A 27,442-nucleotide genomic window follows, 5' to 3' on the forward strand; every position below is an offset into this window, starting at 1 on the left:
GGACACAGGGTGAAAGTGGGTTGCTGCAGGGTGAGGGAAGATGCAGGGTTTGAGGGGATTGATGAAGGGGTTGGAGGACGCAGGGTGAGAGCGGGTTGGTGCAGGGCGTGAGGGAATTCGTGAAGGGGGGTGAAGGATGCATGGTGAGAGGGGGTTGGTGCAGGGGGGCGTGGGATGCAGATTTGGAGAGGGTTGGTGCAGGGTGAGAGGACACAGGGTGAGAGTAGGTTGGTGTAGGGTAAGCAGGGGTTGTTGCAGGGTGAGAGGGGGTTGGTGCAGGGGGGTGTGGAATGCAGGGTTAGAGAGGGTTGTTGCAGGGTGAGGGAAGACACAGGGTGAGATTGGGTCGGTGTAGGGTGAGAGGGGTTGGTGCAGGGTGAGGCAAGATGCAGGGTGAGATGGGGTAAGTGAAGGGGGCGGAGGCCATAGGGTGAGTGGGGGTTAGTGCAGGGGACAGAAGATGCAGGGTGAGAGGGGTATGGTGAAGGGGGTTATATTATGCAGGGTGATGGGGTTGGTGCAGGGGGGTGTTGGATGCAGGGTGATAGGGGGTTGGTGCCGTGGGGCGTAAAATGCAGGGTTAGAGAGGGTTGGTGCTGGGCGAGAGGACACAGTGTTAGTGAAGACACAGGGTGAGAGGTGGTTGGTGCAGGGTGAGGGAAGATGTAGGGTGAGAGGGGGCTGAGGATACAGGGTGAAAGGGGGTGGGTACAGGGGGGCAGAGGATGCATGGTGAGAGGGGTTTGGTGAAGGGGGGTGGAGGATGCAGGATGAGGTATAGTTGGTGCAGGGTGAGAGGGGTTTAGTGAAGGGGGGTGGAGGATGTAGGGTGAGAGAGGGTTAGTGCAGGGGGGCATGGGAAGCAGGGTTAGAGAGGGTTGGTGCAGGGTGAGAGGACACAGGATGAGGGAAGACTTGGGGTGAGATGGGGGTTGGTGCAGGGTGAGAGGGGTTTGGTGAAGGGGGTGGAGTACGCAGGGTGAGAGGTGGTTTATGCAGAGAGGCAGAGGATGCAAGGCTAGAGGGGGTTGGCAAAGGGGTTTGTGCAGGGAGAGAAGATGCAGGGTGATATGGGAAACAGTGTGACGGGTTGGTGCAGGGAGGCGGAGGATGCAGGGTGAGAAAGGGTTGGTGCAGGGCAATAGCGGTTTGTTGAAGGGGGGCTGAGGATGCAAGGTAAGAGGGGGTTGATGCAGGGGGGCGTGGGATGCAGGGTGAGAGTGGGTTGGTGTAGGGTGTTAGGGGGTTGGTGAAGGGGGGTGGAGAATGCAGGTTTAGAGGGGGTTGCTGTAGGGTGAGGGAAATGCTGGGTGAGATGGGGTTGGTGAAGGGAAGCGGAGAATGCAGGGTGAGAGAGTTGGTGAAGGGGGGTGGAGGATGCAGGGTCAGAGTGGGTTGGTGCAGGGGGGCATAGGATGCAGGGTTTGAGACGGTTGGTGCAGGGTGAGAGGACACAGGGTGAAAGTGGATTGGTGCAGGGTGAGGGAAGATGCAGGGTTTGAGGGGGTTGATGAAGGGGGTGGAGGACTTAGGGTGAGAGAGGGTTGGTGCAGGGGGGCGTGGGATGTAGATTTGGAGAGGGTGGGTGCAGGGTGAGAGGACACAGGGTGATGGAAGATGCAGGGTTTGAGGGGGTTGATGACGCAGGGTGAGAGAGGGTTGGTGCAGGGCGTGAGGGAATTCGTGAAGGGGGGTGAAGGGTGAGAGAGGGTTGGTGCAGGGCGTGAGGGAATTCGTGAAGGGGGGTGAAGGATGAGAGCGGGTTGGTGCAGGGGGGTGTGGAATGCAGGGTTAGAGAGGGTTGTTGCAGGGTGATGGAAGACACAGGGTGAGATTGGGTTGGTGTAGGGTGAGGGGTTGGTGCAGGGTGAGGGAAGATGCAGGGTGAGATGGGGTAAGTGAAGGGTGCGGAGGCCATAGGGTGAGAGGGGGTTAGTGCAGGGGGGCAGAGAATGCAGGGTGAGAGTGGTTTGGTGCAGGGGGTATATTATGCAGGGTGAGGGGGTTGGTGCAGGGGTGTGTTTGATGCAGGGTGAGAGGGGGTTGGTGCAGGGGGCCGTAAAATGCAGGGTTAGAGAGGGTTGGTGCTGGGCGAGAGGACACAGGGTTAGGGAAGACACAGGGTGAGAGGTGGTTGGTGCAGGGTGAGGGAAGATGTAGGGTGAGAGGGGGCTGAGGATACATGATGAAAGGGGGTGGGTACAGGGGGGCAGAGGATGCATGGTGAGAGGGGTTTGGTGAAGGGGGGTGGAGGATGCAGGGTGAAGGAGTTGGTGCAGGGGTTCATGGGATGCAGGGTTAGATAGGGTTTGTGCACGGTGAGAGAGGGTTGGTGTATGCTTAGAGGGTTTTGATGCAGGGTGAGGGAAGTTGCATGGTGAGAGGGGGCGGAGGAAACAGGGTGAGAAGGGGCTGGTCCATGGGGACGGAGGATGCAGGGTTGGAGGGGATTGGTGCAGGGATAGAGTACACTGGGTGAGGGAAGATGCAGGATGAGGGGGGTGTGCAGAGTGGGGGAAGACGCAGGGTGAGAGGGTGGTGGTGCAGGGTGGCATGAAAGACGAAGGGTGGCATGGAAGACGCACGGTGAGGGAGGGTGCAGGGATGAGATAGATGTAAGACACAGTAAAAATAAATATGCATGTATGTCATGAACATATTATCGCGCCCCTTTTCTATTTTTTTCAGGTCGGACTTCTCCTCAAAGGAATTTTAATGTCAACAACTTACCCAGCTACATCTCTGGACTACTGTGATGTCATATTCTAAAGGTCCAATGGCAGGAGCAGCTACAAACAACAGGTGAGGCGCGATAATATCTTCCTGGCATACATGCATATTTATCAAATATGTATGTTTGCTATAGACTCTCTTCCTTACATTATGTTTTTAGGTTCTGGAGTTTGTAGAGTGAGAGGTGGGTGGAGTAGGGTGAGAAGATGCAGGGTGAGAGAAGACACGGGGTAAGAGGGGGCTGCAGGGTGAGAGAAGATGGCGTGGTGCAGGGTGTCGGTTAATGCAGGGTGACGGAGTACACAAAGAAAGAGGGGGTTGGCACAGGTTGAGAAAGGGTTGGTGCAGGGAGAGAAGATGCAGGGTGATAAGGGAAACAGAGTGACAGGGGTTGGTGCAGGGAGGCGGAGGATGCAGGGTGAGAAAGGGTTGGTGCAGGGCAATAGGGGTTTGGTGAAGGGGGGCTGAGGATGCAAGGTTAGAGGGGGTTGATGCAGGGGGGCGTGGGATGCAGTGTGAGAGAAGACACAGGGTGAGAGTGGGTTGGTGTAGGGTGTGAGGGGGCTGATGAAGTGGGGTGTAGAATACAGGGTTAGAGGGGGTTGGGGCAGGGTGAGGGAAAATGCTGGGTGAGATGGGGTTGGTGAAGGGAAGCGGAGAAGGCAGATTGAGAGAGGTTTGGTGAAGGGGGGTGGAGGATGCAGGGTGAGAGTGGGTTGTTGCAGGGGGGCATATGATGCAGGGTTTGAGAGGGTTGGTGTAGGGTGAGAGGACACAGGGTGAGGGAAAATACGGTGAGAGTGGGTTGGTGTAGGGTGAGAGGGGCTTGGTGCAGGTTGAGGGAAAATGCTGGGTTTAGGGGGTTGGTCAAGGGGGGCGGAAAAATGAAGGGGTAGAGGGGGTTGGTGAAGGGGGTGGAGGATGCAGGGTGAGAGTGGGTTGGTGCAGGGGGGCATGGGATGCAGGGTTTGAGAAGGTTGGTACAGGGTGAGATGAATCAGGGTGAGGGAAGACACAGGGTGAAAGTGGGTTGGTGCAGGGTGAGGGAAGATGCAGGGTGAGAGGGGATTGGTGCATGAGGGCGTGGAATTCAGGGTTAGAGAGGGTTGGTGCAGGGTGAGGGAGCACACAGAGGGAGTTTGGGGTGGTGTAGGGTGAGAGGGGGTGGGTTCAGGGTGAGAGCGGGTAAGTGAAGGGGGCGGAGGACATAGGGTGAGAGGGGGTTGGTGTAGGGAGAGCAGGGGTTGTTGCAGGGTGAGAGGGGGTTGGTGCAGGGGGGCTTGGAATGCAGGGTTAGAGGGGGTTGATGCAGATTGAGGGAAGACACAGGGTTAGAGTGGGTTGGTGTAGGGTGAGGTGGTTGGTGCAGAGTGAGAGAAGATGCAGGGTGAGAGGGGGCGGAGGACACGGTGAAATGGGGTTTGTGCAGAGGGGGGGCACGAAGGATGCAGGTTGATAGGTGGTTGGTGTAGGGTGAGGGAAAATGCTGGGTGAGAGGGGTTGGTGAAGGGGGGCATGGGATGCAGGGTTTGAGAGGATTGGTACAGGGTGAGAGGACACAGGGTGAGGGAAGACACAGGGTGAAAGTGGGTTGGTGCAGGGTGAGGGGGTTGATGAAGGGGTGGAGAATGCAGGGTGAGAGGGGGTTGGTTCAGGGGGGCAGAGGATGCAGGGTGAGAGAAGGTTGGTGCAGGGTGAGAGGGAGTTCGTGAAGGATGCAGGGTGAGAGGGGTTTGGTGCAGGGGGGCGGAGTATGCAGGATGAGGTAAGGTTGGTGCAGGATTAGAGGGGTTTATTGAAGGGGGGTGGAGGATGTAGGGTTAGAGAGGGTTAGTGCAGGGGGGCATGGGAATCAGGGTTAGAGAGGGTTGGTGCAGGGTGAGAGGACACAGGATGAGGGAAGATTCGGGGTGAGATGGGGGTTGGTGCAGGGTGAGAGGGGTTTGGTGAAGGGGGTGGAGTACGCAGGGTGAGAGGTGGTTTATGCAGAGTGGCAGAGGATGCAAGGCTAGAGGGGGTTGGCACAGGGCGAGAAGGGGTTTGTGCAGGGAGAGAAGATGCAGGGTGATATGGGAAGCAGAGTGACAGGGGTTGGTGCAAGGAGGCGGAGGATGCAGGGTGAGAAAGGGTTGGTGCAATGCAATAGCGGTTTGTTGAAGGGGGGCTGAGGATGCAAGGTGAGATGGGGTTGATGCAGGGGGGCGTGGGATGCAGGGTGAGAGTGGGTTGGTGTAGGGTGTTAGGGGGTTGATGAAGGGGTGCGGAGAATGCAGGTTTAGAGGGGCTTGCTGTAGGGTGAGGGAAATGCTGGGTGAGATGGGGTTGGTGAAGGGAAGCGGAGAATGCAGGGTGAGAGAGTTGGTGAAGGGGGGTGGAGGATGCAGGATGAGAGTGGGTTGGTGCAGGGGGGCATAGGATGTAGGGTTTGAGAGGGTTGGTGCAGGGTGAGAGGACACCGGGTGAGGGAAGACACGGTGAGAGTGGGTTGGTGTAGGGTGAGAGGGGGTAGGTGCAGGTTGGGGGAAGATGCAGGGTCAGAGGGAGTTGGTCAAGGGGGAGGAGAATGCAGGGTTAGAGGGGGTTAATACAGGGTGAGGAAAAATGCTGGGTGAGAGGGGTTTGGTGAAGGGGGTGGAGTACGCAGGGTGAGAGGTGGTTTATGCAGAGTGGCAGAGGATGCAAGGCTAGAGGGGGTTGGCACAGGGCGAGAAGGGGTTTGTGCAGGGAGAAAAGTTGCAGGGTGATATGGGAAACAGAGTGACAGGGGTTGGTGCAGGGAGGCGGAGAATGCAGGGTGAGAAAGGGTTGGTGCAGGGCAATAGCGGTTTGTTGAAGGGGGGCTGAGGATGCAAGGTGAGATGGGGTTGATGCAGGGGGGCGTGGGATGCAGGGTGAGAGTGGGTTGGTGTAGGGTGTTAGGGGGTTGGTGAAGGGGTGCGGAGAATGCAGGTTTAGAGGGGCTTGCTGTAGGGTGAGGGAAATGCTGGGTGAGATGGGGTTGGTGAAGGGAAGCGGAGAATGCAGGGTGAGAGAGTTGGTGAAGGGGGGTGGAGGATGCAGGATGAGAGTGGGTTGGGGCAGGGGGCATAGGATGCAGGGTTTGAGACGGTTGGTGCAGGGTGAGAGGACACAGGGTGAAAGTGGGTTGGTGCAGGGTGAGGGAAGATGCAGGGTTTGAGGGGGTTGATGACGCAGGGTGAGAGAGGGTTGGTGCTGGGCGTGAGGGAATTCGTGAAGGGGGGTGAAGGGTGAGAGAGGGTTGGTGCAGGGCGTGAGGGAATTCGTGAAGGGGGGTGAAGGATGCAGGGTGAGAGGGGGTTAATGCAGGGGGGCATGGGATGTAGATTTGGAGAGGTTGGGTGCAGGGTGAGAGGACACAGGGTGAGTGGGTTGGTGTAGGGTGAGCAGGGGTTTTTACAGGGTGAGAGGGGGTTGGTGCAGGGGGGCATGGAATGCAGGGTTAGAGAGGGTTGTTGCAGGGTGAGGGAAGATGCAAGGTTTGAGGGGGTTAATGACGCAGGGTGAGAGAGGGTTGGTGCAGGGCGTGAGGGAATTCGTGAAGGGGGGTGAAGGGTGAGAGAGGGTTAGTGCAGGGCGTGAGGGAATTCGTGAAGGGGGGTGATGGATGCAGGGTGAGAGGGGGTTGGTGCAGGGGTGCGTGGGATGTAGATTTGGAGAGGGTGGGTGCAGGGTGAGAGGACACAGGGTGAGTGGGTTGGTGTAGGGTGAGCAGGGGTTGCTGCAGGGTGAGAGGCGGTTGGTGCAGGGGGGCATGGAATGCAGGGTTAGAGAGGGTTGTTGCAGGGTGAGGGAAGATGCAGAGTTTGAGTGGGTTGATGACGCAGGGTGAGAGAGGGTTGGTGCAGGGCGTGAGGGAATTTGTGAAGGGGGGTGAAGGGTGAGAGAGGGTTGGTGCAGGGCGTGAGGGAATTCGTGAAGGGGGGTGAAGGATGCAGGGTGAGAGGGGGTGGGTGCAGGGGGGCGTGGGATGTAGATTTGGAGAGGGTGGGTGCAGGGTGAGAGTGGGTTGGTGTAGGGTGTTAGGGGGTTTGTGAAGGGGGGCGGAGAATGCAGGTTTAGAGGGGGTTGCTGTAGGGTGAGGGAAATGCTGGGTGAGATGGGTTTGGTGTAGGGAAGCTGAGAATGCAGGGTGAGAGAGTTGGTGAAGGGGGTGGAGGATGCAGGATGAGAGTGGGTTGGTGCAGGGGGGCATAGGATGCAGGGTTTGAGAGGGTTGGTGCAGGGTGAGAGGACAACGGGTGAGGGAAGACACGGTGAGAGTGGGTTTGTGTAGGTTGAGAGGGGGTTGGTGCAGGTTGGGGGAAGATGCAGGGTCAGAGGGAGTTGGTCAAGGGGGAGGAGAATGCATGGTTAGAGGGGGTTGATACAGGGTGAGGAAAAATGCTGGGTGAGATGGGGTTATTGAAGGGACGACGAGAATGCAGGGTGCGAGAGGGTTGCTGAAGGGGGGTGGAGGATGCAGGGTGAGAGTGGGTTGGTGCATGGGGCATAGGATGCAGGGTTTGAGACGGTTGGTGCAGGGTGAGAGGACACAGGGTGAAAGTGGGTTGGTGCAGGGTGAGGGAAGATGCCGGGTTTGAGGGGGTTGATGACGCAGGGTGAGAGAGGGTTGGTGCAGGGCGTGAGGGAATTCGTGAAGGGGGGTGAAGGGTGAGAGAGGGTTGGTGCAGGGCGTGAGGGAATTCGTGAAGGGGGGTGAAGGATGCAGGGTGAGAGGGGGTTGGTGCAGGAAGGTGTGGGATGTAGATTTGGAGAGGGTGGGTGCAGGGTGAGAGGATACAGGGTGAGTTGGTTGCTGTAGGGTGAGCAGGGGTTGTTGCAGGGTGAGAGGGGGTTGGTGCAGGAGGGCATGGAATGCAGGGTTAGAGAGGGTTGTTGCAGGGTGAGGGAAGATGCAGGGTTTGAGGGGGTTGATGACGCAGGGTGAGAGAGGGTTGGTGCAGGGTGTGAGGAAATTTGTGAAGGGGGGTGAAGGGTGAGAGAGGGTTGTTGCAGGGCGTGAGGGAATTCGTGAAGGGGGGTGAAGGGTGAGAGAGGGTTGATGCAGGGCGTGAGGGAATTCGTGAAGGGGGATGAAGGATGCAGGGTGAGAGGGGGTTGGTGCAGGGGGGTGTGGGATGTAGATTTGGAGAGGGTGGGTGCAGGGTGAGAGTGGGTTGGTGTAGGGTGTTAGGGGGTTGGTGAAGGGGGGCGGAGAATGCAAGTTTAGAGGGGGTTGCTGTAGGGTGAGGGAAATGCTGGGTGAGATGGGGTTGGTGAAGGGAAGCGGAGAATGCAGGGTAAGAGAGTTGGTGAAGGGGGGTGGAGGATGCAGGATGAAAGTGGGTTGTTGCAGGGGGGCATAGGATGCAGGGTTTGAGAGGGTTGGTGCAGGATGAGAGGACAACGGGTGAGGGAAGACACGGTGAGAGTGGGTTGTAGTAGGGTGAGAGGGGGTTGGTGCAGGTTGGGGGAAGATGCAGGGTCAGAGGGAGTTGGTCAAGGGGGAGGAGAATGCAGGGTTAGAGGGGGTTGATACAGGGTGAGGAAAAATGCTGGGTGAGATGGGGTTGGTGAAGGGACGAGGAGAATGCAGGGTACGAAAGGGTTGGTGAAGGGGGGTGGAGGATGCAGGTTGAGAGTGGGTTGGTGCAGAGGGCATAGGATGCAGGGTTTGAGACAGTTGGTGCAGGGTGAGAGGACACAGGGTGAAAGTGGGTTGGTGCAGGGTGAGGGAAGATGCAGGGTTTGAGGGGGTTGATGACGCAGGGTGAGAGAGGGTTGGTGCAGGGCGTGAGGGAATTCGTGAAGGGGGGTGAAGGGTGAGAGAGGGTTGGTGCAGGGCGTGAGGGAATTTGTGAAGGGGGGTGATGGATGCAGGGTGAGAGGGGGTTGGTGCAGGGGGGCGTGGGATGTAGATTTGGAGAGGGTGGGTGCAGGGTTAGAGGACACAGGGTGAGTGGGTTGGTGTAGGGTGAGCAGGGGTTGTTGCAGGGTGAGAGGGGGTTGGTGCAGGGGGGCATGGAATGCAGGGTTAGAGAGGGTTGTTGCAGGGTGAGGGAAGATGCAGGGTTTGAGGGGGTTGATGACGCAGGGTGAGAGAGGGTTGGTGCAGGGCGTGAGGGAATTTGTGAAGAAGGGTGAAGGGTGAGAAAGGGTTGGTGCAGGGCGTGAGGGAATTCGTGAAGGGGGGTGAAGGGGGGTGTGGGATGTAGATTTGGAGAGGGTGGGTGCAGGGTGAGAGGACACAGGGTGAGTGGGTTGGTGTAGGGTGAGCAGGGGTTGTTGCAGGGTGAGATGGGGTTGGTGCAGGAGGGCATGGAATGCAGGGTTAGAGAGGGTTGTTGCAGGGTGAGGGAAGATGCAGGGTTTGAGGGGATTGATGACGCAGGGTGAGAGAGGGTCGGTGCAGGGCGTGAGGGAATTTGTGAAGGGGGGTGAAGGGTGAGAGAGGGTTGGTGCAGGGCGTGAGGGAATTCGTGAAGGGGGGTGAAGGGTGAGAGTGGGTTGGTGCAGGGGGCATAGGATGCAGGATTTGAGACGGTTGGTGCAGGGTGAGAGGACACAGGGTGAAAGTGGGTTGGTGCAGGGTGAGGGAAAATGCATGGTATGAGGGGGTTGATGATGCAGGGTGAGAGAGGGTTGGTGCAGGGCGTGAGGGAATTCGTGAAGGGGGGTGAAGGGTGAGAGAGGGTTGGTGCAGGGCGTGAGGGAATTCGTGAAGGGGGGTGAAGGATGCAGGGTGAGAGGGGGTTGGTGCAGGGGGGCGTCGGATGTAGATTTGGAGAGGGTGGGTGCAGGGTGAGAGGACACAGGGTGATTGGGTTGGTGTAGGGTGAGCAGGGGTTGTTACAGGGTGAGAGGGGGTTGGTGCAGGGGGGGCATGGAATGCAGGGTTAGAGAGGGTTGTTGCAGGGTGAGGGAAGATGTAGGGTTTGAGGGGATTAATGACGCAGGGTGATAGAGGGTTGGTGCAGGGCGTGAGTGAATTCGTGAAGGGGGGTGAAGGGTGAGAGAGGGTTGGTGCAGGGCGTGAGGGAATTCGTGAAGGGGGTGATGGATGCAGGGTGAGAGGGGGTTGGTGCAGGGGGGCGTGGGATGTAGATTTGGAGAGGGTGGGTGCAGGGTGAGAGGACACAGGGTGAGTGGGTTAGTGTAGGGTGAGCAAGGGTTGTTGCAGGGTGAGAGGGGGTTGGTGCAGGGGGGCATGGAATGCAGGGTTAGAGAGGGTTGTTGCAGGGTGAGGGAAGATGCAGGGTTTGAGGGGATTGATGACGCAGGGTGAGAGAGGGTCGGTGCAGGGCGTGAGGGAATTTGTGAAGGGGGGTGAAGGGTGAGAGAGGGTTGGTGCAGGGCGTGAGGGAATTCGTGAAGGGGGGTGAAGGGTGAGAGTGGGTTGGTGCAGGGGGCATAGGATGCAGGATTTGAGACGGTTGGTGCAGGGTGAGAGGACACAGGGTGAAAGTGGGTTGGTGCAGGGTGAGGGAAAATGCATGGTATGAGGGGGTTGATGACGCAGGGTGAGAGAGGGTTGGTGCAGGGCGTGAGGGAATTCGTGAAGGGGGGTGAAGGGTGAGAGAGGGTTGGTGCAGGGCGTGAGGGAATTCGTGAAGGGGGGTGAAGGATGCAGGGTGAGAGGGGGTTGGTGCAGGGGGGCGTCGGATGTAGATTTGGAGAGGGTGGGTGCAGGGTGAGAGGACACAGGGTGATTGGGTTGGTGTAGGGTGAGCAGGGGTTGTTACAGGGTGAGAGGGGGTTGGTGCAGGGGGGGCATGGAATGCAGGGTTAGAGAGGGTTGTTGCAGGGTGAGGGAAGATGTAGGGTTTGAGGGGATTAATGACGCAGGGTGATAGAGGGTTGGTGCAGGGCGTGAGTGAATTCGTGAAGGGGGGTGAAGGGTGAGAGAGGGTTGGTGCAGGGCGTGAGGGAATTCGTGAAGGGGGTGATGGATGCAGGGTGAGAGGGGGTTCGTGCAGGGGGGCGTGGGATGTAGATTTGGAGAGGGTGGGTGCAGGGTGAGAGGACACAGGGTGAGTGGGTTGGTGTAGGGTGAGCAAGGGTTGTTGCAGGGTGAGAGGGGGTTGGTGCAGGGGGGCATGGAATGCAGGGTTAGAGAGGGTTGTTGCAGGGTGAGGGAAGATGCAGGGTTTGAGGGGGTTGATGACGCAGGGTGAGAGAGGGTTGGTGCAGGGCATGAGGGAATTTGTGAAGGGGGGTGAAGGGTGAGAGAGGGTTGGTGCAGGGCGTGAGGGAATTCGTGAAGGGGGGTGAAGGATGCAGGGTGAGAGGGGGTTGGTGCAGGGGGGCGTGGGATGTAGATTTGGAGAAGGTGGGTGCAGGGTGAGAGTGGGTTGGTGTAGGGTGTTAGGGGGTTGGTGAAGGGGGGCTTAGAATGCAGGTTTAGAGGGGGTTGCTGTAGGGTGAGGGAAATGCTGGGTGAGATGGGGTTGGTGAAGGGAAGCAGAGAATGCAGGGTGAGAGAGTTGGTGAAGGGGGTGGAGGATGCAGGATGAGAGTGGGTTGGTGCAGGGGGGCATAGGATGCAGGGTTTGAGAGGGTTGGTGCAGGTTGAGAGGACAACGGGTGAGGGAAGACACGGTGAGAGTGGGTTGGTGTAGGGTGAGAGGTGGTTGGTGCAGGTTGGGGGAAGATGCAGGGTCAGAGGGAGTTGGTCAAGGGGGAGGAGAATGCAGGGTTAGAGGGGGTTGATACAGGGTGAGGAAAAATGCTGGGTGAGATGGGGTTGGTGAAGGGATGAGGAGAATGCAGGGTGCGAGAGGGTTGCTGAAGGGGGGTGGAGGATGCAGGGTTAGAGTGGGTTGGTGCAGGGGGCATAGGATGCAGGGTTTGAGACGGTTTATTGCAGGGTGAGTGGACACAGGGTGAAAGTGGGTTGGTGCAGGGTGAGGGAAGATGCAGGGTTTGAGGGGGTTGATGACGCAGGGTGAGAGAGGGTTGGTGCAGGGCGTGAGGGAATTCGTGAAGGGGGGTGAAGGGTGAGAGAGGGTTGGTGCAGGGCGTGAGGGAATTCGTGAAGGGGGGTGAAGGATGCAGGGTGAGAGGGGGTTGGTGCAGGGGGGCGTGGGATGTAGATTTGGAGAGGGTGGGCTCAGGGTGAGAGGACACAGGGTGAGTGGGTTGGTGTAGGGTGAGCAGGGGTTGTTGCAGGGTGAGAGGGCGTTGGTGCAGGGGGGCATGGAATGCAGGGTTAGAGAGGGTTGTTGCAGGGTAAGGGAAGATGCATGGTGAGGGAAGACACAGGGTGAGATTGGGTTGGTGTAGGGTGAGAGGGGTTGGTGTAGGGTGAGGGAAGATGCAGGGTGAGATTGGGTAAGTGAAGGGGGCGGAGGCCATAGGGTGAGAGGGGGTTAGTGCAGGGGAGCAAAGGATGCAGGGTGAGAGTGGTTTGGTGAAGGGGGGTATATTATGCAGGGTGAGGGGGTTGGTGCAGGGGGGTGTTGGATGCAGGGTGAGAGAGGGTTGGTGCAGGGGGCTGTAAAATGCAGGGTTAGAAAGGGTTGGTGCTGGGCGAGAGGACACAGGGTTAGGGAAGACACAGGGTGAGAGGTGGTTGGTGCAGGGTTAGGGAAGATGTAGGGTGAGAGAGGGCTGAGGATACAGGGTGAAAGGGGGTGGGTACAGGGGGGCAGAGGATGCCTGGTGAGAGGGGTTTGGTGAAGGGGGGTGGAGGATGCAGGGTGAAGGTTGGTGCAGAGGTTCATGGGATGCAGGGTTAGATAGGGTTTGTGCACGGTGAGAGTGATTTGGTGTATGGTTAGAGGGGTTTGGTGCAGGATGAAGGAAGTTGCATGGTGAGAGGGGACGGAGGAAACGGTGAGAAGGGGCTGGTCCATGGGGACGGAGGATGCAGGGTTAGAGGGGATTGGTGCAGGGTTAGAGGACACTGGGTGAGGGAAGATGCAGGATGAGGGGGGGGGGGTGTGTGCAGAGTGGGGGAAGACGCAGGGTGAGAGGGTGGTGGTGCAGGGTGGCATGGAAGACGCACGGTGAGAGAGGGTGCAGGGATGAGATAGATGTAAGACACAGTAAAAATAAATATGCATGTATGTCATGAACATATTATCGCGCCCCTTTTCTATTTTTTTCAGGTCGGACTTCTCCTCAAAGGAATTGTAATGTCAACAACTTAGCCAGCTACATCTCTGGACTACTGTGATGTCATATTCTAAAGGTCCAACGGCAGGAGCAGCTACAAACAACAGGTGAGGAGGCGCGATAATATCTTCCTGGCATACATGCATATTTATCAAATATGTATGTTTGCTATAGACTCTCTTCCTTACATTATGTTTTTAGGTTCTGGAGTTTGTAGAGTGAGAGGTGGGTGGTGTAGGGTGAGAAGATGCAGGGTGGGGGAAGACACGGGGTAAGAGGGGGCTGCAGGGTGAGAGAAGATGGCGTGGAGCAGGGTGTCGGTGGATGCAGGGTGACGGAGGACACAAAGATAGAGGGTGTAGGCAGAGGTTGAGAAATGGTTGGTGCAGGGAGAGAAGATGCAGGGTTATATGGTAAACAGAGTGACAGGGGTTGGTGCAGGGAGGTGGAGGATGCAGGGTGAGAAAGGGTTGGTGCAGGGTGATAGGGGTTTGGTGAAGGGGGGCTGAGGATGCAAGGTTAGAGGGGGTTGATGCAGGGGGGCGTGGGATGCAGTGTGAGAGAAGACACAGGGTGAGAGTGGGTTGGTGTAGGGTGTGAGGGGGTTGGTGAAGTGGGGTTTAGAATGCAGGGTTAGAGGGGGTTGGGGCAGGGTGAGGGAAAATGCTGGGTGAAATGGGTTTGGTGAAGGGAAGCGGAGAAGGCAGATTGAGAGAGGTTTGGTGAAGGGGGGTGGAGGATGCAGGGTGAGAGTGAGTTGTTGCAGGGGGGCATATGATGCAGGGTTTGAGAGGGTTGGTGTAGGATTAGAGGACACAGGGTGAGGGAAGATACGGTGAGAGTGGGTTGGTGTAGGGTGAGAGGGGCTTGGTGCAGGTTGAGGGAAAATGCTGGGTTTAGGGGGTTGGTCAAGGGGGGTGGAGGATGCAGGGTAAGAGTGGGTTGGTGCAGGGGGGCATGGGATGCAGTGTTTGAGAAGGTTGGTACAGGGTAAGAGGACTCAGAGTGAGGGAAGACACAGGGTGAAAGTGGGTTGGTGCAGGGTGAGGGAAGATGCAGGGTGAGAGGGGGTTGATTAAGGGGTTGGAGGACGCAGGGTTAGAGAGTGTTAGTGCAGGGTGAGAGGACATGGGGTGATTGAAGACACAGGGTGAGAGTGGGTTGGTGTAGGGTGAGCAGGGGTTGGTGCACGGTGAGGGAAGATGCAGGGTGAGAGGGGTTTGGTGCATGGGGGCGTGGAATGCAGGGTTAGAGAGGGTTGGTGCAGGGTGAGGGAGGACACAGGGGGAGTTTGGGGTGGTGTAGGGTGAGAGGGGGGTTGGTTCAGGAAGAGGGTTGGTGCAGGGTGAGAGCGGGTAAGTGAAGGGGGCGGAGGACATAGGGTGAGAGGGGGTGGGTGTAGGGGGAGCAGGGGTTGTTGCAGGGTGAGAGGGGGTTGGTGCAGGGGGGTGTGGAATGCAGGGTTAGAGGGGGTTGATGCAGGGTGAGGGAAGACACAGGGTTAGAGTGGGTTGGTGTAGGGTGAGGTGGTTGGTGCAGGGTGAGAGAAGATGCAGGGTGAGAGGGGGCAGAGGACACAATGAAATGGGGTTTGTGCAGAGGAGGGGCGCGGAGGATGCAGGTTGAGAGGTGGTTGGTGTAGGGTGAGGGAAAATGCTGGGTGAGAGGGGTTGGTGAAGGGGGGCATAGGATGCAGGGTTTGAGAGGATTGGTATAGGGTGAGAGGACACAGGGTGAGGGAAGACACAGGGTGAAAGTGGGATTGTGCAAGGTGAGAGGGTTGATGAAGGGGTGGAGAACGCAGGGTGAGAGGGGGTTGGTTCAGGGGGGGCAGAGGATGCAGGGTGAGAGGGGTTTGGTGCAGTGGGGTGGAGTATGCAGGATGAGGTAGGGTTGGTGCAGGATAAGAGGGGTTTAGAGAAGGGGGGTGGAGGATGTAGGGTTGGAGAGGGCTAGTGCGTGGGGGCATGGGAATCAGGGTTAGAAAGGGTTGGTGCAGGGTGAGAGGACACAGGATGAGGGAAGACTCGGGGTGAGATGGGCGTTGTTGCAGGGTGAGAGGGGTTTGGTGAAGGGGGTGGAGTACGCAGGGTGAGAGGTGGTTTATGCAGAGTGGCAGAGGATGTAAGGCTAGAGGGGGTTGGCACAGGGCGAGAAGGGATTTGTGCAGGGAGAAAAGATGCAGGGTGATATGGGAAACAGGGTGACAGTGGTTGGTGCAGGGAGGCGGAGGATGCAGGGTGAGAAAGGGTTGGTGTAGTGTGTTAGGGGGTTGGTGAAGGGGGGTGGAGAATGCAGGTTTAGAGGGGGTTGCTATAGGGTGAGGGAAATGCTGGAGAATGCAGGGTGAGAGAGTTGGTGAAGGGGGGTGGAGGATGCAGGATGAGAGTGGGTTAGTGCAGGGGGGCATAGGATGCAGGGTTTGAGAGGGTTGGTGCAGGGTGAGAGGACACCGGGTGAGGGAAGACACGGTGAGAGTGGGTTGGTGTAGGGTGAGAGGGGGTTGGTGCAGGTTGGTGGAAGATGCAGGGTCAGAGGGAGTTGGTCAAGGGGGAGGAGAATGCAGGGTTAGAGGAGGTTGATACAGGGTGAGGAAAAATGCTGGGTGAGATGGGGTTGGTGAAGGGACGAGGAGACTGCAGGGTGCGAGAGGGTTGGTGAAGGGGGTGGAGGATGCAGGGTGAGAGTGGGTTGGTACAGGGGGGCATAGGATGCAGGGTTTGAGACTGTTGGTGCAGGGTGAGAGGACACAGGGTGAAAGTGGGTTGGTGCAGGGTGAGGGAAGATGCAGGGTTTGAGGGGGTTGATGTAGGGGGTGGAGGACGCAGGGTGAGAGAGGGTTGGTGCAGGGCGTCAGGGAATTCGTGAAGGGGGGTGAAGGATGCAGGGTGAGAGGGGGTTGGTGCAGGGGGGCATGGGATGTAGATTTGGAGAGGGTGGGTGCAGGGTGAGAGGACACAGGGTGAGTGGGTTGGTGTAGGATGAGCAGGGGTTGTTGCGGGGTGAGAGGGGGTTGGTGCAGGGGGGCATGGAATGCAGGGTTAGAGAGGGTTGTTGCAGGGTGATGGAAGACACAGGGTGAGATTGGGTTGGTGTAGGGTGAGAGGGGTTGGTGCAGGGTGAGGGAAGATGCAGGGTGAGATGGGGTAAGTGAAGGGGGCCGAGGCCATAGGGTGAGAGGGGGTTAGTGCAGGGGGCAGAGAATGCAGGGTGAGAGTGTTTTGGTGAAGGGGGTATATTATGCAGGGTGAGGGGGTTGGTGCAGGGGGGTGTTGGATGCAGGGTGAGAGGGGGTTGGTGCAGGGGGCCGTAAAATGCAGGGTTAGAGAGGGTTGGTGCTGGGCGAGAGGACACAGGGTTAGGGAAGACACAGGGTGAGAGGTGGTTGGTGCAGGGTGAGGGAAGATGTAGGGTGAGAGGGGGCTGAGGATACAGGGTGAAAGGGGGTGGGTACAGGGGGGCAGAGGATGCATGGTGAGAGGGGTTTGGTGAAGGGGGTTGGAGGATGCAGGGTGAGAGGGTTGGTGCAGGGATTCATGGGATGCAGGGTTCGATAGGGTTTGTGCACGGTGAGAGTGGGTTGGTGTATGGTTAGAGGGGTTTGGTGCAGGGTGAGGGAATTTGCATGGTGAGAGGGGGCGGAGGAAACAGGGTGAGAAGGGTGATGGTGCAGGGTGGCATGAAAGACGAAGGGTGGCATGGAAGACGCACGGTGAGGGAGAGTGCAGGGATGAGATAGATGTAAGACACAGTAAAAATAAATATGCATGTATGTCATGAACATATTATCGCGCCCCTTTTCTATTATTTCAGGTCAGACTTCTCCTCAAAGGAATTGTAATGTCAACAACTTAGCCAGCTCCATCTCTGGACTACTGTGATGTCATATTCTAAAGGTCCAATGGCAGGAGCAGCTACAAACAACAGGTGAGGCGCGATAAAATCTTCCTGGCATACATGCATATTTATCAAATATGTATGTTTGCTATAGACTCTCTTCCATACATTATGTTTTTAGGTTCTGGAGTTTGTAGAGTGAGAGGTGGGTGGTGTAGGGTGAGAAGATGCAGGGTGAGAGAAGAGTCGGGGTAAGAGGGGGCTGCAGGGTGAGAGAAGATGGCGTAGTGCAGGGTGTCGGTGGATGCAGGGTGACGGCGGACACAAAGATAGAGGGGGTTGGCACAGGTTGAGAAAGGGTTGGTGCAGGGAGAGAAGATGCAGGGTGATATGGGAAACAGAGTGACAGGGGTTGGTGCAGGGAGGCGGAGGATGCAGGGTGAGAAAGGGTTGGTGCAGGGTGATAGGGGGTTGATGCAGGGGGGCGTGGGATGCAGTGTGAGAGAAGACACAGGGTAAGAGTGGGTTGGTGTAGGGTGTAAGGGGGTTGGTGAAGTGGGGTGTAGAATGCAGGGTTAGAGGGGGTTGGTGCAGGGTGAGGGAAAATGCTGGGTGAGATGGGGTTGGTGAAGGGAAGCGGAGAAGGCAGATTGAGAGAGGTTTGGTGAAGGGGGGTGGAGGATGCAGGGTGAGAGTGGGTTGTTGCAAGGGGCATAAGATGCAGGGTTTGAGAGGGTTGGTGTAGGGTGAGGGAAGATACGGTGAAAGTGGGTTGTTGTAGGGTGAGAGGGGGTTTGTGCAGGTTGAGGGAAAATGCTGGGTTTAGGGGGTTGGTCAAGGGGGGTGGAAAAATTAAGGGTTAGAGGGGGTTGGTCAAGGGGGGTGGAGGATGCAGGGTGAGAGTGGGTTGGTGCAGGGGGGCATGGGATACAGGGTTTGAGAAGGTTGGTACAGGGTGAGAGGACTCAGGGTGAGGGAAGACACAGGGTGAAAGTGGGTTGGTGCAGGGTGAGGGAAGATGCAGGGTGAGAGGGGGTTGATTAAGGGTTGGTGCAGGGTGAGGGAGGATGCAGGGTTAGAGAGGGTTGGTGCAGGGTGAGAGGACACGGGGTGATTGAAGACACAGGGTGAGAGTGGGTTGGTGTAGGGTGAGCAGGGGTTTGTGCACGGTGAGGGAAGAAGCAGGGTGAGAGGGGGTTGGTGCATGGGGGCGTGGAATGCAGGGTTAGAGAGGGTTGGTGCAGGGTGAGGGAGGACACGGGGATATTGGGGTGGTGTAGGGTGAGAGGGGGTTGGTTCAGGGAGAGGGTTGGTGCAGGGTGAGAGCGGGTAAGTGAAGGGGGCGGAGGACATAGGGTGAGAGGGGGTTGGTGTAGGGGGAGCAGGGGTTGTTGCAGGGTGAGAGGGGGTTGGTGCAGGGGTGTGTGGAATGCAGGGTTAGAGGGGGTATGGTGCAGGGTGAGGGAAGACACAGGGTTAGAGTGGTTTGGTGTAGGGGGAGGTGGTTGGTGCAGGGTGAGAGAAGATGCAGGGTGAGAGGGGGCGGAGGACATGGTGAAATGGGGTTTGTGCAGATGGGGGGCGCGGAGGATGCAGGTTGAGAGGTGGTTGGTGTAGGGTGAGGGAAAATGCTGGGTGAGAGGGGCTGGTGAAGGGGGGCATGGGATGCAGGGTTTGAGAGGATTGGTACATGGTGAGAGGAAACAGGGTGAGGGAAGACACAGGGTGAAAGTGGGTTGGTGCAGGGTGAGGGGGTTGATGAAGGGGTGAAAAACGCAGGGTGAGAGGGGGTTGGTTCAGGGGGGGCAGAGGATGCAGGGTGAGAGAGGGTTGGTGCAGGGTGAGAGGGAATTTGTGAAGGGGGGTGAATGATGCAGGGTGAGAGGGGGTTGGTGCAGGGGGGCGTGGGATGCAGGGTTAGAGAGGGTCGGTGCAGGGCGAGAGGACACGAGGTGATGGAAGACACAGAGTGAGAGAGTGTTGGTGCAGGGTGAGAGGACACGGGTGAGAATGGTTTGGTGAGAGGGGGTTCTTGCAGGGTGAGAGGGGGTTGGGGCAGAGGATGCAGGGTGAAGAGGGGTTTGGTGAAGGGGGTTGGAGGACCCAAGGTCAGAGAGGGTTGGTGCAGGTTAAGGGAAGACACAGGGTGAGAGTGGGTTGGTGTAGGGTGAGAGGTGGTTGGTGCAGGGTGAGGGAAAATGCAGGGTGAGAGGGGGTGGAGGACATATGGTGAAAGGGGTTTGGTGAAGGGGGTGGAGGATGCAGGGTGAGAGGGTGTTGGTGCAGGGGTGTGTGGGATGCAGGGTTAGATATGTTTGATGCAGGGTGAGGGAAGACACAGGGTTAGAGTGGGTTGGTGTAGGGTGAGGTGGTGGGTGCAGGGTGAGAAAAGAGGCAGGGTGAGAGGGGGCGGAGGACACGGTGAAATGGGGTTGGTGCAGGGGGGAACGGAGGATGTAGGTTGAGAGGTGGTTGGTGTAGGGTGAGGGAAATGCTGGGTGAAAGGGGTTGGTGAAGGGTCGGAAGACACAGGGTGAGAGGGGGTTGGTGCAGGGGGGCAGAGGATGCAGGTTGAGGGGTTTGGTGAAGGGGGGTGGAGGATGCAGGGTAAGAGTTTGTTGGTGCAGGGGGGCGTGGTATGCAGGGTGAGAGTGGGTTGGTGTAGGGGGGGGGGGCAGAGGATGTAGGGTGAGAGGGTTGGGGCAGGGTGAGGGAAAATGCTGGGTGAGAAGGGGCTGGTGAAGGGAAGCAGAGGACACAGGGTGAGAGGATACAGGATGAAAGACTCAGGGTGAGATGGGGGTTGGTGCAGTGTGAGGGAAAATGCTGGGTAAGATGGCGTTGGTGAAGGGAGGCGGAGAATGCAGGGAGAGATGGTTGGTACAGGGTGAGAGGGTTTGGTGAAGGGGGGTGGAGGATGCAGGGTGAGAAAGGGTTGGTGCAGGGGAGCAGAGTATGCAGGGTGAGAGGGGTTTGGTGAAGCGGGTGGAGGATGCAAGGTGAGAGGGGGTTCATGCAGGGGTGTGTGGGATGCAGGGTGAGAGAAGACACATGGTGAAAGTGGGTTGGTGCAGGTTGATGGGGTTGATGAAGGGGTGGAGAACGCACGGTGAGAGGGGGTTGGTTCAGGGGGGGGCGGAGGATGCAGGGTAAGAGAGGGTTGGTGCGGGGTGAGAGGGAATTCGTGAAGGATGCAGGGTGAGAGGGGTTTGGTGCAGGGGGGCGGAGTATGCAGGATGAGGTAGGGTTGGTGCAGGATGAGAGGGGTCTACTGAAGGGGGGTGGAGGAAGCAGGGTTAGAGAGGGTTGGTGCAGGGTGAGAGGACACAGGATAAGGGAAGACTCGGGGTGAGAGGTGGTTTATGCAGAGTGGCAGAGGATGCAAGGCTAGAGAGGGTTGGCACAGGGCGAGAAGGGGTTTGTGCAGGGAGAAAAGATGCAGGGTGATATGGGAAACAGGGTGACAGGGGTTGGTGCAGGGAGGCGGAGGATGCAGGGTGAGAAAGGATTGGTGCAGGGCAATAGGGGTTTGTTGAAGGGGGGCTGAGGATGCAAGGTGAGAGGGGGTTGATGCAGGGGGGCGTGGGATGCAGGGTGAGAGTGGGTTGGTGTAGGGTGTTAGGGGGTTGGTGAAGGGGGGCGGAGAATGCAGGTTTAGAGGAGGTTGCTGTAGGGTAAGGGAAATGCTGGGTGAGATGGGGTTGATGAAGGGAAGCAGAGAATGCAGGGTGAGAGAGTTGGTGAAGGGGGGTGGAGGATGCAGGATGAGAGTGGGTTGGTGCAGGGGGGCATAGGATTCAGGGTTTGAGAGGGTTGGTGCACGGTGAGAGGACACTGGGTGAGGGAAGACACGGTGAGAGTGGGTTGTGTAGGGTGATAGGGGGTTGGTGCAGGTTGGGGGAAGATGCAGGGTCAGAGGGGGTTGGTCAAGGGGGAGGATAATGCAGGGTTAGAGGGGGTTGGTGCAGGGTGAGGAAAAATGCTGGGTGAGATGGGGTTGGTGAAGGGAAGCGGAGAATGCAGGGTGAGAGAGGTTTGGTGAAGGGGGGTGGAGGATGCAGGGTGAGAGTAGGTTGGTGCAGGGGGGCATGGGATGCAGGGTTTGAAAGGATTGGTACAGGGTGAGAGGACACAGGGTGAGGGAAGACACAGGGTGAAAGTGGGTTGGTGCAGAGTGATGGGGTTGATGAAGGGGTGGAGAAAGCAGGGTGAGAGGGGGTTGGTTGAGGGGGGGCAGAGGATGCAGGGTGAGAGGGAATTCGTGAAGGATGCAGGGTGAGAGGGGTTTGTTGCAGGGGGGCGGAGTATGCAGGATGAGGTAGGGTTGGTGCAGGATGAGAGGGGTTTGGTGAAGGGGGGTGGAGGATGTAGGGTGAGAGAGGGTTGGTGCAGGGGGGCATGGGAAGCAGGGTTAGAGAGGGTTGGTGCAGGGTGAGAGGACACAGGATGAGGGAAGTCTCGGGGTGAGATGGGGGTTGGTGCTGGGTGAGAGGGGTTTGGTGAAGGGGGTGGAGTACGCAGGGTGAGAGGTGGTTTATGCAGAGTGGCAGAGGATGCAAGGCTAGAGGGAGTTGGCACAGGGCGAGAAGGGGTTTGTGCAGGGAGAAAAGATGCAGGGTGATATGGGAAACAGGGTGACAGGGGTTGGTGCAGGGAGGTGGAGAATGCAGGGTGAGAAAGGATTGGTGCAGGGCAATAGGGGTTTGTTGAAGGGGGGCTGAGGATGCAAGGAGAGAGGGGGTTGATGCAGAGGGAGGTGAGATGCAGGGTGAGAGTGGGTTGGTGTAGGGTGTTAGGGGGTTGGTGAAGGGGGGCGGAGCATGCAGTTTTAGAGGAGGTTGCTGTAGGGTAAGGGAAATGCTGGGTGAGATGGGGTTGGTGAAGGGAAGTGGAGAATGCAGGGTGAGAGAGTTGGTGAAGGGGGTGGAGGATGCAGGATGAGAGTGGGTTGGTGCAGGGGGCATAGGATTCAGGGTTGGAGAAGGTTGGTGCAGGGTGAGAGGACACCGGGTGAGGGAAGACACGGTGAGAGTGGGTTGATGTAGGGTGAGAGGGGGTTGGTGCAGGTTGGGGGAAGATGCAGGGTCAGAGGGGGTTGGTCAAGGGGGAGGAGAATGCAGGGTTAGAGGGGGTTGATACAGGGTGAGGAAAAATGCTGGGTGAGATGGGGTTGGTGAAGGGACGAGGAGAATGCAGGGTGCGAGAGGGTTGGTGAAGGGGGGTGGAGGATGCAGGGTGAGAGTGGGTTGGTGCAGGGGGGCATAGGATGCAGGGTTTGAGACGGTTGGTGCAGGGTGAGAGGACACAGGGTGAAAGTGGGTTGGTGCAGGGTGAGGGAAGATGCAGCGTTTGAGGGGGTTGATGAAGGGGGTGGAGGACGCAGGGTGAGAGAGGGTTGGTGCAGGGCGTGAGGGAATTCGTGAAGGTGGGTGAAGGATGCAGGGTGAGAGGTGGTTGGTGCAGGGGGGCGTGGGATGCAGATTTGGAGAGGGTTGGTGCAGGGTGAGAGGATACAGGGTTAGAGTGGGTTGGTGTAGGGTGAGAGGGATTGGTGCAGGGTGAGAGGGGGTTGGTGCAGAGGGGCGTGGAATGCAGGGTTAGAGAGGGTTGTTGCAGGGTGAGGGAAGACACAGGGTGGGATTGGGTTGGTGTAGGGTGAGAGGGGTTGGTGCAGGGTGAGGGAAGATGCAGGGTGAGATGGGGTAAGTGAAGGGGGCGGAGGCCATAGGGTGAAAGGGGGTTAGTGCAGGGGGGCAGGGGATGCAGGGTGAGAGGGGTTTGGTGAAGGGGGGTATATTATGCAGGGTGAGAGGGGTTTGTTGCAGGGGGGCGGAGTATGCAGGATGAGGTAGGGTTGGTGCAGGATGAGAGGGGTTTGGTGAAGGGGGGTGGAGGATGTAGGGTGAGAGAGGGTTGGTGCAGGGGGGCATGGGAAGCAGGGTTAGAGAGGGTTGGTGCAGGGTGAGAGGACACAGGATGAGGGAAGTCTCGGGGTGAGATGGGGGTTGGTGCTGGGTGAGAGGGGTTTGGTGAAGGGGGTGGAGTACGCAGGGTGAGAGGTGGTTTATGCAGAGTGGCAGAGGATGCAAGGCTAGAGGGAGTTGGCACAGGGCGAGAAGGGGTTTGTGCAGGGAGAAAAGATGCAGGGTGATATGGGAAACAGGGTGACAGGGGTTGGTGCAGGGAGGTGGAGAATGCAGGGTGAGAAAGGATTGGTGCAGGGCAATAGGGGTTTGTTGAAGGGGGGCTGAGGATGCAAGGAGAGAGGGGGTTGATGCAGAGGGAGGTGAGATGCAGGGTGAGAGTGGGTTGGTGTAGGGTGTTAGGGGGTTGGTGAAGGGGGGCGGAGCATGCAGTTTTAGAGGAGGTTGCTGTAGGGTAAGGGAAATGCTGGGTGAGATGGGGTTGGTGAAGGGAAGTGGAGAATGCAGGGTGAGAGAGTTGGTGAAGGGGGTGGAGGATGCAGGATGAGAGTGGGTTGGTGCAGGGGGCATAGGATTCAGGGTTGGAGAAGGTTGGTGCAGGGTGAGAGGACACCGGGTGAGGGAAGACACGGTGAGAGTGGGTTGATGTAGGGTGAGAGGGGGTTGGTGCAGGTTGGGGGAAGATGCAGGGTCAGAGGGGGTTGGTCAAGGGGGAGGAGAATGCAGGGTTAGAGGGGGTTGATACAGGGTGAGGAAAAATGCTGGGTGAGATGGGGTTGGTGAAGGGACGAGGAGAATGCAGGGTGCGAGAGGGTTGGTGAAGGGGGGTGGAGGATGCAGGGTGAGAGTGGGTTGGTGCAGGGGGGCATAGGATGCAGGGTTTGAGACGGTTGGTGCAGGGTGAGAGGACACAGGGTGAAAGTGGGTTGGTGCAGGGTGAGGGAAGATGCAGCGTTTGAGGGGGTTGATGAAGGGGGTGGAGGACGCAGGGTGAGAGAGGGTTGGTGCAGGGCGTGAGGGAATTCGTGAAGGTGGGTGAAGGATGCAGGGTGAGAGGTGGTTGGTGCAGGGGGGCGTGGGATGCAGATTTGGAGAGGGTTGGTGCAGGGTGAGAGGATACAGGGTTAGAGTGGGTTGGTGTAGGGTGAGAGGGATTGGTGCAGGGTGAGAGGGGGTTGGTGCAGAGGGGCGTGGAATGCAGGGTTAGAGAGGGTTGTTGCAGGGTGAGGGAAGACACAGGGTGGGATTGGGTTGGTGTAGGGTGAGAGGGGTTGGTGCAGGGTGAGGGAAGATGCAGGGTGAGATGGGGTAAGTGAAGGGGGCGGAGGCCATAGGGTGAAAGGGGGTTAGTGCAGGGGGGCAGGGGATGCAGGGTGAGAGGGGTTTGGTGAAGGGGGGTATATTATGCAGGGTGAGAGGGGGTTGGTGCAGGGGGGCGTAAAATGCAGGGTTAGAGAGGGTTGGTGCTGGGCGAGAGGACACAGTGTTAGGGAAGACACAGGGTTAGAGGTGGTTGGTGCAGGGTGAGGGAAGATGTAGGGTGAGAGGGGGCTGTGGATACAGGGTGAAAGGGGGTGGGTACAGGGGGGCAGAGGATGCATGGTGAGAGGGGTTTGGTGAAGGGGGGTGGAGGATGCAGGGTGAGAGGGTTGGTGCAGGGGTTCATGAGATGCAGGGTTCGATAGGGTTTGTGCACGGTAAGAGTGGGTTGGTGTATGGTTAGAGTGGTTTGGTGCCGGGAATGAAGTTGCATGGTGAGAAGGGTCGGAGGAAACAGGGTGAGAAGGAGCTGGTCCATGGGGATGGAGGATGCAGGGTTAGAGGGGGTTGGTGCAGGGGTGTGTGGAATGCAGGGTTAGAGGGGGTATGGTGCAGGGTGAGGGAAGACACAGGGTTAGAGTGGTTTGGTGTAGGGGGAGGTGGTTGGTGCAGGGTGAGAGAAGATGCAGGGTGAGAGGAGGCGGAGGACACCGTGAAATGGGGTTTGTGCAGAGGGGGGGCGCGGAGGATGCAGGTTGAGAGGTGGTTGGTGTAGGGTGAGGGAAAATGCTGGGTGAGAGGGGCTGGTGAAGGGGGGCATGGGATGCAGGGTTTGAGAGGATTGGTACATGGTGAGGAAACAGGGTGAGGGAAGACACAGGGTGAAAGTGGGTTGGTGCAGGGTGAGGGGGTTGATGAAGGGGTGAAAAACGCAGGGTGAGAGGGGGTTGGTTCAGGGGGGGGCAGAGGATGCAGGGTGAGAGAGGGTTGGTGCAGGGTGAGAGGGAATTTGTGAAGGGGGGTGAATGATGCAGGGTGAGAGGGGGTTGGTGCAGGGGGGCGTGGGATGCAGGGTTAGAGAGGGTCGGTGCAGGGCGAGAGGACACGAGGTGATGGAAGACACAGAGTGAGAGAGTGTTGGTGCAGGGTGAGAGGACACGGGTGAGAATGGTTTGGTGAGAGGGGGTTCTTGCAGGGTGAGAGGGGGTTGGGGCAGAGGATGCAGGGTGAAGAGGGGTTTGGTGAAGGGGGTTGGAGGACCCAAGGTCAGAGAGGGTTGGTGCAGGTTAAGGGAAGACACAGGGTGAGAGTGGGTTGGTGTAGGGTGAGAGGTGGTTGGTGCAGGGTGAGGGAAAATGCAGGGTGAGAGGGGGTGGAGGACATATGGTGAAAGGGGTTTGGTGAAGGGGGTGGAGGATGCAGGGTGAGAGGGGGTTGGTGCAGGGGTGTGTGGGATGCAGGGTTAGATATGTTTGATGCAGGGTGAGGGAAGACACAGGGTTAGAGTAGGTTGGTGTAGGGTGAGGTGGTGGGTGCAGGGTGAGAAAAGAGGCAGGGTGAGAGGGGGCGGAGGACACGGTGAAATGGGGTTGGTGCAGGGGGGAGCGGAGGATGTAGGTTGAGAGGTGGTTGGTGTAGGGTGAGGGAAATGCTGGGTGAAAGGGGTTGGTGAAGGGTCGGAAGACACAGGGTGAGAGGGGGTTGGTGCAGGGGGGCAGAGGATGCAGGTTGAGGGGTTTGGTGAAGGGGGGTGGAGGATGCAGGGTAAGAGTTTGTTGGTGCAGGGGGGCGTGGTATGCAGGGTGAGAGTGGGTTGGTGTAGGGGGGGGGGCAGAGGATGTAGGGTGAGAGGGTTGGGGCAGGGTGAGGGAAAATGCTGGGTGAGAAGGGGCTGGTGAAGGGAAGCAGAGGACACAGGGTGAGAGGATACAGGATGAAAGACTCAGGGTGAGATGGGGGTTGGTGCAGTGTGAGGGAAAATGCTGGGTAAGATGGCGTTGGTGAAGGGAGGCAGAGAATGCAGGGAGAGATGGTTGGTGCAGGGTGAGAGGGTTTGGTGAAGGGGGGTGGAGGATGCAGGGTGAGAAAGGGTTGGTGCAGGGGAGCAGAGTATGCAGGGTGAGAGGGGTTTGGTGAAGCGGGTGGAGGATGCAAGGTGAGAGGGGGTTCATGCAGGGGTGTGTGGGATGCAGGGTGAGAGAAGACACATGGTGAGAATGGGTTGGTGTAGGGTGTGAGGGGGTTGGTGAAGGGGGGAGGAGAATGCAGGGTTAGAGGGGGTTGGTGTAGGGTGAGGAAAAATGGTGGGTGAGATGGGGTTGGTGAAGGGAAGCGGAGAATGCAGGGTGAGATAGGTTTGGTGAAGGGGGGTGGAGGATGCAGGGTGAGAGTGGGTTGGTGCAGGGGGGAATGGGATGCAGGGTTTGAGAGGATTGGTACAGGGTGAGAGGACACAGGGTGAGGGAAGACAAAGGGTGAAAGTGGGTTGGTGCAGGTTGATGGGGTTGATGAAGGGGTGGAGAACGCACGGTGAGAGGGGGTTGGTTCAGGGGGGGGCGGAGGATGCAGGGTAAGAGAGGGTTGGTGCGGGGTGAGAGGGAATTCGTGAAGGATGCAGGGTGAGAGGGGTTTGGTGCAGGGGGGCGGAGTATGCAGGATGAGGTAGGGTTGGTGCAGGATGAGAGGGGTCTACTGAAGGGGGGTGGAGGAAGCAGGGTTAGAGAGGGTTGGTGCAGGGTGAGAGGACACAGGATAAGGGAAGACTCGGGGTGAGAGGTGGTTTATGCAGAGTGGCAGAGGATGCAAGGCTAGAGAGGGTTGGCACAGGGCGAGAAGGGGTTTGTGCAGGGAGAAAAGATGCAGGGTGATATGGGAAACAGGGTGACAGGGGTTGGTGCAGGGAGGTGGAGGATGCAGGGTGAGAAAGGATTGGTGCAGGGCAATAGGGGTTTGTTGAAGGGGGGCTGAGGATGCAAGGTGAGAGGGGGTTGATGCAGGGGGGCGTGGGATGCAGGGTGAGAGTGGGTTGGTGTAGGGTGTTAGGGGGTTGGTGAAGGGGGGCGGAGAATGCAGGTTTAGAGGAGGTTGCTGTAGGTAGGGTAAGGGAAATGCTGGGTGAGATGGGGTTGATGAAGGGAAGCAGAGAATGCAGGGTGAGAGAGTTGGTGAAGGGGGGTGGAGGATGCAGGATGAGAGTGGGTTGGTGCAGGGGGGCATAGGATTCAGGGTTTGAGAGGGTTGGTGCAGGGTGAGAGGACACCGGGTGAGGGAAGACACGGTGAAAGTGGGTTGTGTAGGGTGATAGGGGGTTGGTGCAGGTTGGGGGAAGATGCAGGGTCAGAGGGGGTTGGTCAAGGGGGAGGAGAATGCAGGGTTAGAGGGGGTTGGTGCAGGGTGAGGAAAAATGCTGGGTGAGATGGGGTTGGTGAAGGGAAGCGGAGAATGCAGGGTGAGAGAGGTTTGGTGAAGGGGGGTGGAGGATGCAGGGTGAGAGTGGGTTGGTGCAGGGGGGCATGGGATGCAGGGTTTGAAAGGATTGGTACAGGGTGAGAGGACACAGGGTGAGGGAAGAC

At 58.1% G+C, this 27,442-nt stretch overlaps 1 long non-coding RNA gene across 16 annotated transcripts in view; it reads left to right on the forward strand.

The window, feature by feature from the left end:
- The window catches only part of LOC146080668 (uncharacterized), a 121,560-nt gene that overhangs the window by 81,030 nt on the left and 13,088 nt on the right, over nucleotides 1–27,442 (forward strand). For 14 of the 16 annotated variants that reach the window (XR_014474941.1, XR_014474939.1, XR_014474934.1 and 11 more), the window contains 3 exons: nucleotides 2,689–2,802; nucleotides 12,843–12,956; nucleotides 16,663–16,776. This is a non-coding gene — a long non-coding RNA (uncharacterized LOC146080668). The remainder of the gene's footprint in view (nucleotides 1–2,688; nucleotides 2,803–12,842; nucleotides 12,957–16,662; nucleotides 16,777–27,442) is intronic. The other 2 variants (XR_014474937.1, XR_014474938.1) reach the window with 2 other exon arrangements.

The sequence above is a fragment of the Crinia signifera genome, chromosome 5 (assembly GCF_055691185.1).
Source record: "Crinia signifera chromosome 5, ASM5569118v1, whole genome shotgun sequence".
NCBI lineage: Eukaryota > Metazoa > Chordata > Amphibia > Anura > Myobatrachidae > Crinia > Crinia signifera.